At 28.3% G+C, this 12,818-nt stretch overlaps 2 long non-coding RNA genes across 2 annotated transcripts; both read right to left on the reverse strand.

The window, feature by feature from the left end:
* Positions 1 to 1,935: 1,935 nt before the first annotated feature.
* LOC112595269 lies at positions 1,936 to 5,179 on the reverse strand. Its single transcript, XR_003114699.1, has 3 exons — positions 5,150 to 5,179; positions 3,636 to 3,692; positions 1,936 to 2,107 (listed from the first exon to the last, which is right to left on the reverse strand). It is a non-coding gene; the product is annotated as an uncharacterized LOC112595269 (long non-coding RNA).
* Positions 5,180 to 9,468: 4,289 nt separating this feature from the next.
* LOC112595268 lies at positions 9,469 to 10,510 on the reverse strand. Its single transcript, XR_003114698.1, has 3 exons — positions 10,487 to 10,510; positions 10,324 to 10,362; positions 9,469 to 9,534 (listed from the first exon to the last, which is right to left on the reverse strand). It is a non-coding gene; the product is annotated as an uncharacterized LOC112595268 (long non-coding RNA).
* Between the last annotated feature and the right edge of the window lie 2,308 nt (positions 10,511 to 12,818).

Here is a 12,818-nt window from a genome sequence, read left to right on the forward strand (position 1 = left end):
GATATCGACATTGTGATGAGATAAGAATGCAGCAAAAATATAAAGATGGGCAAATGTAAACTCCGCCAGTTTTTTTTTTCTTCCTGTAATGGATATATGTAAACTCCACCAGTTTTTTTTTGTTTAGCTCCTCAGTGCTCACATTTAATTCGTTGACATTTATTGCGATGATATATACTAATGGAGTAATATCAAGACTTGGAATATTTACAAATTATATCACATTATTTTAGTTTACATACATGACATACCTATATAATTTTGGATTACTAGGTATAATGATAATTTAATACGATTTTTTTTACCATGATTTAAATATTAATTGTGAACGATATGATATGATATTATATTATAATACTATTTTAAATTGTATATCATATGAATTTTATACTTCTACTTGATTTTCTTCACTAGCAGAGTTTATAGTTAAAAAATATACTTGTGGCGGAGTTTACATGCGCCCATTACGATTACTTTTAATAGAATTTATGTTCCAGTAAATAATGGAGATATTACTAATATTACTTATGTTAATAGATATTGAGGTTATTTAATGAACTAGAGATATTATTGATCACTTTTTTAATAATTTCTGTAAAAAAGAGATTTGAATAAAAGCATTAAGGATTTTATGAATTCCTCAATAATATTTGTGTTGTTTTTTCATTATCTATTGTAGTTTTATTTTTAGTATTTTTACTTTTCCTAAGTAAAATTAGCTTTGTGGATTTTTACTTGAGAACTAATATGGGGTTGGAAAGAGTTATGTTCTTGAGGTTTGGGATTAAATTATAGATATTTAGGCGGATTCCCGTGTAACTTAACTTTGCTGTGGTTTTTAATTTGTTTTAAACTTTTCGACCTTTATAATTCGATAAGGAATTTCCGTTACAATATACCAAGAATAGGTGCGCTATTTGTATCTTTAGTACATTCCGAACAGTAGTGTTATTCTTGATATTTAACGCATTTAGGAGGTAATTAATAAAAATATTTTGTATACCTAATTAAAACGTTGACAATTTTGACATTGAGGAATATAGTTGTTATTTTCCATCATTATCAAATACTGAAAAAGACGATTGAGAGAGAAAATGATATTCGCTGATTTATCAAAAATTGCTACGACAATTATTGTGATTGGTGATGTGTTACAATTCTGTAGGAGGATAACATAAGTGACATTGTAGTCTAATCAAGATAGCGCTTCGTGAATTTCTCTGCAGTAATTGAGGTTTATAGATTTCTAATTATTATAGAGAGATTTCTATCTTTCGAAAGTTGATATGTATTAGACTTTTAATTTCGGAAAGATATTGTGTAACAGTGCGATGGTCATCGACGTTTGATAAATTCAATTTTAGGAAGATATTTTTATTATGAATGTTGACATTTTCAAATATCATTGGTGAGATTTTTTTTAGAAAGTTTTGATAATTCAACGTGCCAAATCAGATCCTTTGAGTCTTGCTGGTATTTTTTATTGTATAATTGATTTATATACACAAACAGTCAACACAGAATTAAACTATAATGTTATTAGAGTTAAACTGAATAATATTTCAATATTGTTTTGTGGAAACTTACCATAAGCAATATCCTCGATTGCGGATAATTATTTATTTTAAATCATCAAAAAAATAAATACTAATACCTGTTTAGTAGAACCAGTGTTTTATTTCGATTGATGTCAAATTTCAGATTAATTCTAAATTTAATTTTTAAAGGCTAATTTTATAACAATTAGTTTTTACATGCTTCCTATGACCAAAAAAAAAAAAAAAAAAATACAAAAATTAAATAAATTATTTATAATTGACAAGTTCTTGGAACCTACGAGTAAATAACAAAAATACAATTAAAGTGGGTTCCGTTGAGTTTGAGTATAAATTATTTCAACATTTAAGATAATTAACTAATAATGACATAACAATGTTCATTAAATAAATTTAACATATTTTTTTATTATTATGAGGTTAATTTTCAATGGATTTATTATTGTTATCAATAAACCTGCTACGCATGCTCTTTCTAATATTAATTAAGTTTTTCATTAATGTGGGGATATTTTTATTACACCAAGTTTGAATATTCAATGTATCCATACCTAAAAACAAATAATTATTATGAATCAATTTTTTTTTTCATGATAAGTACATTTAAAATTTCAAATAGAAACATCTGTATTATGTGTGTGATTTCCAATTGCATCCATTTACATATGCACGCAAACTCATCGTTAACATAATACAAAAGAATAGTTGATTTAGTCTTAGATTATAAAGTTTTACTTCATAAAAAAATGTTAGCTGGTGATAGATAAAGGGTCTTAGATTTGCTTTTCGCTGTATACACGGTTCCTGGCGAATTATTTTTGTTTTATGTAATCCGGTAGTGGCGCGAAGCTAAATAAAATTGAAAAATAGTGAAGTAGCAACTAACTTATAATAAGAGGAAACTGAGTTGTTCCATTAAAATACCGTTCTAATTTTTGTTGATTAATCGGCCAGCTCCACAGGGCAAAGGGTTAAAAATATAAAATCGTAAAGATTTAAATTGATCAGAAATATTGTGCAGATAGTGACAGAGGAACTCGGAAGCAGATTGGTTAGATGGCGAAAAAGTTATAACCAAAAATAATTAAGTACTTTTAAGACGGATTTTGAGTATGCAACGAAAATATGTCCTCCCGGTCCATCGCCTTTCCATCAACACGCTACTCGTATTAAGGCGGCGACGACGCACGACGATTGACGATTACGAAAACGCGGTAACTCAGATGCCGGATACCAACAATTTCGTGTCTTGTTATCAATTCTATAGACTTGTCATAAAAGCTGAATATTTTTGATACCTCGTGATTGTATTAATTCTACACAAAATTCGATTTTAATAGATATTGCATACTCTTATATATCACAAAAAAACATGTTAAGTACTATTGATGTTAAAAAACACATTGGACATTCCTTTATTAACCATAAACAGCGTGATGCTGCTGAGCTTATTAATCTGTATGAATCATTAAACTGAACTGTTTTATTTCTTACAGGCAACTTTGATTTGCTCTAACTGTCATAATCCTAGAATACAAATCACTCTAAATTGTATTATTCAACTTTCAATTACGAATTGTACAAATACAGTGACAAGATATATTCTATGTTTAATGATATGTTCAAAGAAGTGTTAATAAAAAGTGTTAATTGTGATACGTATAATAGAAAGTAAAATCATTTACAAAGAATAAAAAAAATTAATTCCCGCTAATATTTGTATTTTTACTATCTACTTTGGAACAAATTTTAATAATGAAATAAGCAATCTTGTGACTAATTAATTATCTGTATCAACAATTAAAGTCTATGGTGAATCACAAAATTAAGAGGATGTGTATTATCATTATGTTTCAACTATGACTTAAAGCTTATTATACATCAATTATTAAGCATTCCTAATAATAAATAGGTTAGATGCAACGATATATCTATAAGTACTGAACGCTGGTCTTGTGGTGAAAAATAATATGTTAACACGAAAGTTATCTACACATCACACGCATAGTATTGATATTTTATAATTTAACTAATTACTATAAAATATTATTAATAATTATTGTACAATAGAATACGTACTAGATTTATAATCCTTAATAACTTTCAAATTATACCAATGGTATTTTCGTGTATTTTCTAAAAAAATTTATATGCCTACTATATATTAGGATAATTTGATAAATATACTATTTAAACAACAATTTATTCTGTAGGATTATTTATTTTAATACAATAAATTATATAATTATCATTATAACATTATGATAATAATTGCGTTTATTTATATATATATATAATATATATATATATATTATCTATATATCATTATATGTACGAATTGTTTTCATGGTAGTTGCTGATGAGGAAAGTAACAAGACTATGAACAATGGAACACATTCTTATTATGAATAAAGTTTTACGCATGTTAGGGCCAGGAGCATATAATAATTGTGAGAAACGCGTGCCCCGTTCACCGAATACTTCGCACGCTTGTACGGTCACACACCGACCGACTTGTGTATGTGTGTAAATTTGTTTATGGAATTCAATAGAAGTGGACGGGTTTAACGAGCAAGACTATTGATTGCTAGTGTGCGGTGGATGTGTAACTGTGTGTATATGTGTTTTTGTGTGTAACTTAAAGTTAGGGACAAATAGGTAATTCAATAAAAATAAATGCTACCTTTATGCTACGGTAATAACTAATAAGATATATAATAATTATACTAATAATAATTACGGCCCTTCTGGCTCAATTAATGTAAATTTAATATATAATAGTATAATAATATTTAGCCCTCGTGCCCCAGCCGTATAAAAATGTAATCATTTAAAATAAATAAATAAATAATAATGATTAAAACTCATAAATTGTGGAGCGCAGACTGGCCAGTCGCTCCCTATGCTATAGTTATAGCAATCACACACACACACAAATAGGAATAGAAATATACAAAAATAATAAGAAAAATATTATAAAAAAATAGTATAAATATAACAGGTGGCGATTCGCGCGCACGACACAGGTATAATATAGGAAATGCGATTAGCGCCCAAGCATTATATATAATAAAAATGATGCGATTTTCTTATGCAAAATGAATATGATTTAGAAAAACAATAGGTATAATATTATACTGCCGTTTAGTCCTTGTGCGAAGACATATGGCAGAAGACAAAATTCGGGAAGGCTGTGTTAAACTTGCCGCACTGTATCGTCGATGGCAGCAGATAACGCGCTGATAATTTACATAATAAAAAAATGTTATATAATTGACAGACGCGATTAAAATATGAAATAGAATAAACAGAATGACAAAATATGTTTGTGTGTGTGTGTGGATCGATGGTGGTGACCATGAATTCGTGTATTATTTAATATTTGTACACTGTTATTTATCGACGGCGTTAATAACACAAGTACAATCATATTTAAATTCATGAACATATAAAAAATATACAGCATGTTTATTATATAACTAGTGTAAATTAATTTTGTAATTATTTTAATGTGACTTTATATAGAACACATAAAATCAACAAATTTAAGGATACGTGAGCAATAAACATTGTTATAAAAAAATATAATTTACCAGAATCTAAAAAATTTCTTTTCTCTTCTATAACAAAATACAATTATAAGATTTATCATTTAATACTCTGATAAAAACTACATGTTTGTATTTATATGTATTGTAAAAGGAGTGCATTTAACGTGGGAATTCGCTCTACTTTAGATTATTATAGAACGATTAAATGTCTGATTTTGATCAATTTTTGAACAGTTTTTGTAACGTTTAACCAAAGCAGGTTATCGAAATTCGGCGAATAACGCTGGACGCCTACCATAGTGACTAAAACTAAAAAAGCATATCTTTTATAATTGATTGATATTTAAAAGTATAACGATTTTTTTAAATTATCCAGTGAATGTTGAAAATGACTAAGTAATACATAAAAAGCCTACAATTGATAGTCAATTTGGGTAATATCCCATATATTTATAATAATATAACTTGAATCGATAAAGTCATTTATTATTATCTTATTTTTTATTTTATATATTTTTTTATCTTTTCGATAAGCACATCAATTATTTAGATATTTTGTTTTATAATGACACCTTTGGATATCCCTAATTCATAGCAAGACTATTATGCCGGCAGCCTCTCGGAGAATAATTTCCTTTTTTTCGCTAGATTTTTGGTTTCCATCAAAACAATAAAATTTTCATCTTATAGAGCTCTTTCTGTTCATGATTATATATACTTTAAAAATTCATTTTTTGTACCTATAGTTTTATAAAAAAAACATATTTTTTTTTTTAATAATCTTCTCAAATTTAAATTTAATCATTCATATATTATTTGTACAAGCCATCTTGAACTTCGGTGATAATGCTAATAAATTTCAAAGTAATTCTCTAGCCTTACCAACATCAGGAATTGGAATTGGAACAGTAGTTCTTACATTAATACGATTTAGTTTCCTGTTTGGTGTTATTATCATTTTTTTATCCTGATTTTCTAAACATTTCACAGCGGATTCTTCACGAGCATTATGTATGTTTTGTTGAACCTCAAATTGAAAATTATAAAAATATTTTACTCCTATATAAATACAACTTTAATATGGATGGATGTGATCGGAGACAATTTAAAAAGGAATGGAATTAATGACCGGAGAAATATAATCCATAACCGGGAGAAGTGGCGTGTAGTTGTGATAGCAACAATAACTCTCGTAAAGTAGATCAAGCCAAAAGAAAAAAAAGGAGAAGCAGATAATACAACCTTAGAAAATTAATATATTTATTGTTATTATTTAATCAGATTATTTTTATAACAATTATTTACATTTTTAACCTAACCTGTCACATACTTTGTACTAATTTTAATTCTTAGACCTTATCGGAACATCGCAAATTTCCCTTCAACAGCATCCATTTTGTATTGTTTGATTTAATATTAAAGATAAATAATTCATCAACAAACTTTAAGTTAAAATCATTATCTGTGTTAACTTGTTACATTGATTTTTCTGTGATATATGAGTATTTGTAACGGAGTGAGGATCCACAAAAACACATAGAACAACATTTGAGTATTACGTGTAGATAGGCAACATGTATCACAACACCGCGTCGAACAATCAGAAACATTCACCACTTTAATAAGCGATTTCCGGTCACCTATTTAAACAAAAAATAAATGAAAGACATTTATATATAAAGGATATTATGCCCTTCACAAAGATATCAATTCGACCTTTGTAGGACAAATATGAGCTGAACAACATAAGAAACCGTACAGGCAGCAAATTGGCCGCCCGGATAGGATGTTAACGCTTCAGTACGGTTAGCACTCAGACAGAAACACACACTCTTCATCCACTCTCCGACCTGAACATCACTCAAGAATCAACGATCGGAAACCAGAGAATGATCATTCCAGCGGCGAAAACGACGGTAAACGTATCCAGGAACGTTGCGGTGAAGTCAAGACCTGAACGAAGGCTACTACCGACGACAACGGTGTAATTGATAAAATACGATAACTACCGCTGACGCACTTCGACACCAGTCACACCTCCGGCAGAACGGTCGACTACCAGCTGCTTTACACGTGGATTCACCACTCTAGCCATCGGTCCCTCGTGGTTGCGGCAGCGATTCCATCCTCTCAATCGATCTACCATTGCGATTGACCGTAAAAAAGTACTTTTCAGGATTATTAATAAAGGCCCCCACGGCGCGCTTATTCAAGCGTTCGTTCTGAGCCACTTCACTTAGCCGCGACTTACACACGACCGCGGAAAGTGTTGCGGACTCATCCCGATTATTGTATATAATTGTATAATAATAAATGTACCTAAAGAATTGTATTGTAGTCCCACCTCTATATATAGGTCCGATACCGCCCGTCACAGCCTGCTTACTCAAGCCGTCTATACTGTCCAGATTAAGTTACTTTCCACACAAATGTACATTAATTTAGACATTTGGAAATAAAGATACGTGATACCACAAATTGGCATTATAAATTATTCTTGAAAATAGGTCACTGAATACCGGCGTACCGAATTATATTTTTAAACTATAATTAATTCATATTCCTAATTTTAATATAAAACAAAACAGATTTACATGAATCGTGTTTATAACAAATATTAATTAATTAAGTAAATTTGGAAACTAATTACGATTATAAGCACTGGTCTATCATTCTAGCTATTCAAAAATTGATCATCTTACAATTTCATCTGTTACAATTTAATTTATTTAATTAAATCAAGCGTGATAGATTTATAATAAAGGGTTTAATAAATAGGAATTTGTACCAATCACTGCATATGTTTTAAAAATATGCAGATGTACGTCAGACACTGAAGTACATTGTTTCTGAATTAAATTTGATTTTTACCTAAAAATTGGTTGTTCCATTGTAATTGATCCTCATCTAAAGAAAAAAGAATGTAATTATTAATAATTAATTATATTTTTTTAGTTTTTGCTTTATATCTAGATAATTGATTGTTTCTTAAAATAATCAATCGTATCAATCTTTAGTAAAACATGATTTAAAATAAAATTGTATATTAATAAACAATAATTTAAAAAGTAGGTACCCGTTTTGATTAGATAACACAATGAACTTAATTTATTAGTTTAAAAAATGATGAATTTATTAATATATTTTTTTTTTTTTTTTAGAGCATATTAAGTATAAACATTTTTAATTTTGATCTTTTCTATAGTGTACTATACACGTAACTCGAAGTATACTACCATTGAACAAATTGAGTTCTACATCATGTACTGTCCGAAACTGGAGTAGAGATATGTATATCTATGTAATTGCATATGAGAAAATAATTAAACTAAATAAACTCCATGTATGTGTTACGTACCATGTTATATTATATTATTTCAACATATATTATACGGAGAGGTGACGCGTATACCGATTAAGATAATGTATTCAAACAGTGTAGCACCGGACAGTTAGGGTGAACACCTGAACATCGTGTTATTTAATAAAGCAATTAAGACTTGATCACACGTCCTGGACTTCTTGGAATAGATGAAATCGCAGGAAAAGAGCCTTACTAAACAATAAGTATAATTTAGAGAGCTCTTTTGGTCATCGGAAGTCGCCACCTCCCCAGTCACAACTCTTGTCAGTTAACCATTTATAAGGGAGACCAGAACAAGAGCTGAGCAGATGGTTAGGGATATTCGAGACGCTCAGAGGCAGGTCGTAACACCACTCACGGTCTCGTCTTTCAGTATTTCAGAGTTTGGTCGTAACACCGCTTACTCTATCTTGCGCTTATAAAATTGTATTCTTGTACCAGTTAATTGTATTGTAATAAAGACCTTAATCATTTAACTTGCAAACATTAGTATTTCGTTTTCTACGTTGATATATCAATCGACGGTGACATAAGGGACGCAACATATGGATCGAAGGATATGTATAGACAGCCATATCGAACTAATTAAATTTGATGTAGGTCAGGTAGGAGATGTTATTAATTTTAAATGAGCAAGATCAAGTACCGGGGAGTCAATTAATATTGAATTAAATTTTCTATGTACATGAGTACATTGGATATTTTAAAGGCAGCATAAACATTCAACATGTCTTAAATATTTAAAAAATTTAAATTATTACACTATGGTGTTAGTAACAAAGGTAACAGTAAAGTATCAGAGAGTTCCCACAAATTATGAAGAATTCTTTAACTATCATCCATTGTAATGCCCAATAATAATATATTAATTAATTAAATCAAAACAATACATTATCAGTAACGATCCTTAAAATATACGTATACACTTTGGTGCGAATAGGTAAAAATGCGTATATCTTACGTAGCATTATTTACGTGAATAACTAATAATGCTAAACTTACTTATGTCGTCAAGGAAATGATTAAAATCATCATCTGTGAAGGTGATATATGGACAAAACTACTATAAAAAAATTTACACAACTAACTAATAAAAGCATATTATCTAGAATTACGAAACGATATAATCAGTATACACAGAGTAACCATATCACAAATATGAGATATTCGTAAAATGTACGTATCTTACCAAACTAAGGTTAATGTGCATTTTTTTACGTAACGTTAAAGTTATTATAACCAAATAACCAAAATAAATCGAGAATTCTTATTTTAGTCGACAATGACCTAGGTATTGACATTATTTTTTACATCGTTTATATAGCAATACACTCGCAAATGAAATTTCCTCTGAAAAATAAAATAGCACCTGACTTGCGATTGCGTCTTAACGTCATTGCTCGAGTTTGGAAAACGTGATGAGTGAATTTTCTAAGCGTATAGATCATTCATGGTTATCGGGAAACATGTCAAGTCAGCTTAGAGATAGTAGTGTGTAATAAATGTATATGTACAAATACATAATACGTTGACGACGACTGAAAAAATATCATATATGAATGATATGTATTAAGGTCTCGTTTCAATACACTAAAAAATTTCATGTAAACACGAGTTACGTAAATTTTAGAATCATATTAAAAACTTTTATTTTTATTAAATTAATATTATAGAAATTAACACATCAGATTAAGTTAAATTAATATATTATTAATTATTTTTTATTTTAAATTTCAAAGAATAAAATACATTTGATCTATTTATATTTTTAATAATCTAAGTTCTACTGATAATATTTGTTCATCAGTATAATTAAATTAGTCAAAAAAATAAACTGTATTAGATATCTTACTTAGTAAAAAAGATTGTATGATATTAGTGTATCTATCAACTACAAATAAAAAAATAAAATACAAATAAAATTAGATAAATTTTGACTTGTCACGACTCTTAATGTCACATACGGATATTTAAGTTCAAGAGTATGTATTTTCGTTAAATAATTATACACTTACCAGTATACCCGTCTAAAATTTCTTCTGTTTATAAATTTAAAAATTTAAATTCAAAAACTTTTTAATGCTATTTTCAAGAATGATACTCTTAACAATAATTGTTAAACATTTATTATTCAGTGCCTAATATATCATAATTAAGTTTGAAAATGATAATGATAATTATATTAATTTCACTATAATTGAAAATAATGTTAAATTTATGTAATTTATTTGGTTGGTATTTAAAAATGTTTACAGTTTAAATGGGATATCATCAAATATTTTATTAGTTGTTTATAATTTTATTTATATCAATATGATCATATGAATTACAAATTATGATCAAAAACATAGAGATCCTTGATGACAGGTTATACAAAAGTATTATTATATTTTACTTAAAAATTACTTGTTACAGTCAACTATTATATTCATAATTAAATGATTGATTGATAAGATATTTTGTAATTTTAAGTATGTTATTTTATATGATAATCTATTATATAGAAACGATAAAATTAGATTAGATTAGTGATTAGGATAAAAAAATTATTACTTTTATTTCAGTTTACTTACTTTTACATTCTATGATTACAAATAAATTATAAATCAAACGTAATTAACTAAATTATATTTACAGTAGAACTACAGAATAAAATTATGTATATATTTTTTTTTTTTTAAGTTATTACATAGTTTTTATAATAAAGATTTTAATTTGGAACTATTGAGATGGCTTGAATCAGTGTTATTACTTATTAGAAAATCAAGTATACATTTAAAAGTAGACATAGCTTGAAATGTATTTCACTATCTATTGTTATGTTATATTATTATCAATGGTAACGATTAAAAAATGTATCATACTATCATATTACAATCATCATTACAAATACTCCAAAATTGATGCAAAGAAACCGGATTTTAATTTTCTTTTACCAAACGAAAATGTATTGTATTCAACTAAAAATCTAAAATAAATCAACACCTGCACCTAAATAAAACACCATTATTTTGACAAATTACTAGAAATAAATTTTGATGACAACTTTAAATGTACATCTCATTAAAAACAACTTAAAAGTATCTGTAAACATAACATTAGTACAATCAAAACTTTATCCCACCGCACCTGGGGAGCAAATCAAAAGTCACTACAATACAGCTAAACCAAACCTCTTCAAGATATCTGACCCTATCCATAACGAAGGAATCCGATTAGCTATTGGTGCATTCAGAACAAGCCCAATCTACAGCATTCTAAACTATGCCGGTGAAATTCCTCTTCAACTCCAAAGAGACCAAAACAAACTAAACTACATTATCAAAAGAACCAACCACATAGAATACAAAAATACAAACTCATTTTCAACAACCACGTCTTATCTCCAATAAATCCAGAATACAATAAATCCTCATCGATACACGACATACTTAACAAACTAAACTATAACAATCAATGGATATTCACACAACAGTTTCAAATAGAGTTTCAATCCAATTGTTTTACCACCTTGGAAATGTGAACTAAAACTAAATACCGAACTTACCGACTTCCACAAAAACGAAATAAACAAAGTAAAAATAACCTCTCACTTTAAAAACAAGATTTAAAACACATTTACCAACTTCATCAACATAATATATATTATACATAAATGCATCTAAATCTGAACATGGAGTAGGGTTTGACGTAATTAAAGATAACACAATCATTCAACACAAGCCTCCAATAATAACTAGCATCTTCTCTGCTGAAAACTATGCCCTCTGCGCGGAGGGGTCAAACTCGCAACCACTCTACAATCAAACGATATGATTAATAATTATTAATCAGTGACTCCATTAGTGCTTTATCAGCTCTAAAAAAATTATTCACAAACAGTAAAATACCATTTTACCTTGGCAGAATTACTGGTGTTCAATACCAAATATCTACTAACTTAAAAGCATTAAAAAGCAATCGAAAAATAGCACACCCTTTCATACGAGTACTTCAATAAACGTCAATACATAGCAATCACTCGCGTTAGAATTGGACACTACATGTTTACACACTCATTTTCAATAAAAAAAAAGCCTAAACCAATATGCAAAACATGTATAAAAATACTTAAAATCGAGCACACACTGCAGGAATGCTCACTATATACCTCAACAAGTCATCTAGCATAGAAAAATCAATCGAAGAAAACAAAAACAATTATTACTTTCTTAAACTTTACAAATATTATTAAAATAATGTAAATAGATGTAAACCATATCAGTTAACTAAATGTAACACTTAATTTTAAGGAATACTATGTTTATGTAAAAATGAAACAGGCTAAAAACCATTGCTGTTGAAGCA

This window comes from Melanaphis sacchari, unplaced genomic scaffold (assembly GCF_002803265.2).
Source record: "Melanaphis sacchari strain LSU unplaced genomic scaffold, SCAv2.0 Contig264_pilon_pilon, whole genome shotgun sequence".
Lineage (NCBI taxonomy): Eukaryota > Metazoa > Arthropoda > Insecta > Hemiptera > Aphididae > Melanaphis > Melanaphis sacchari.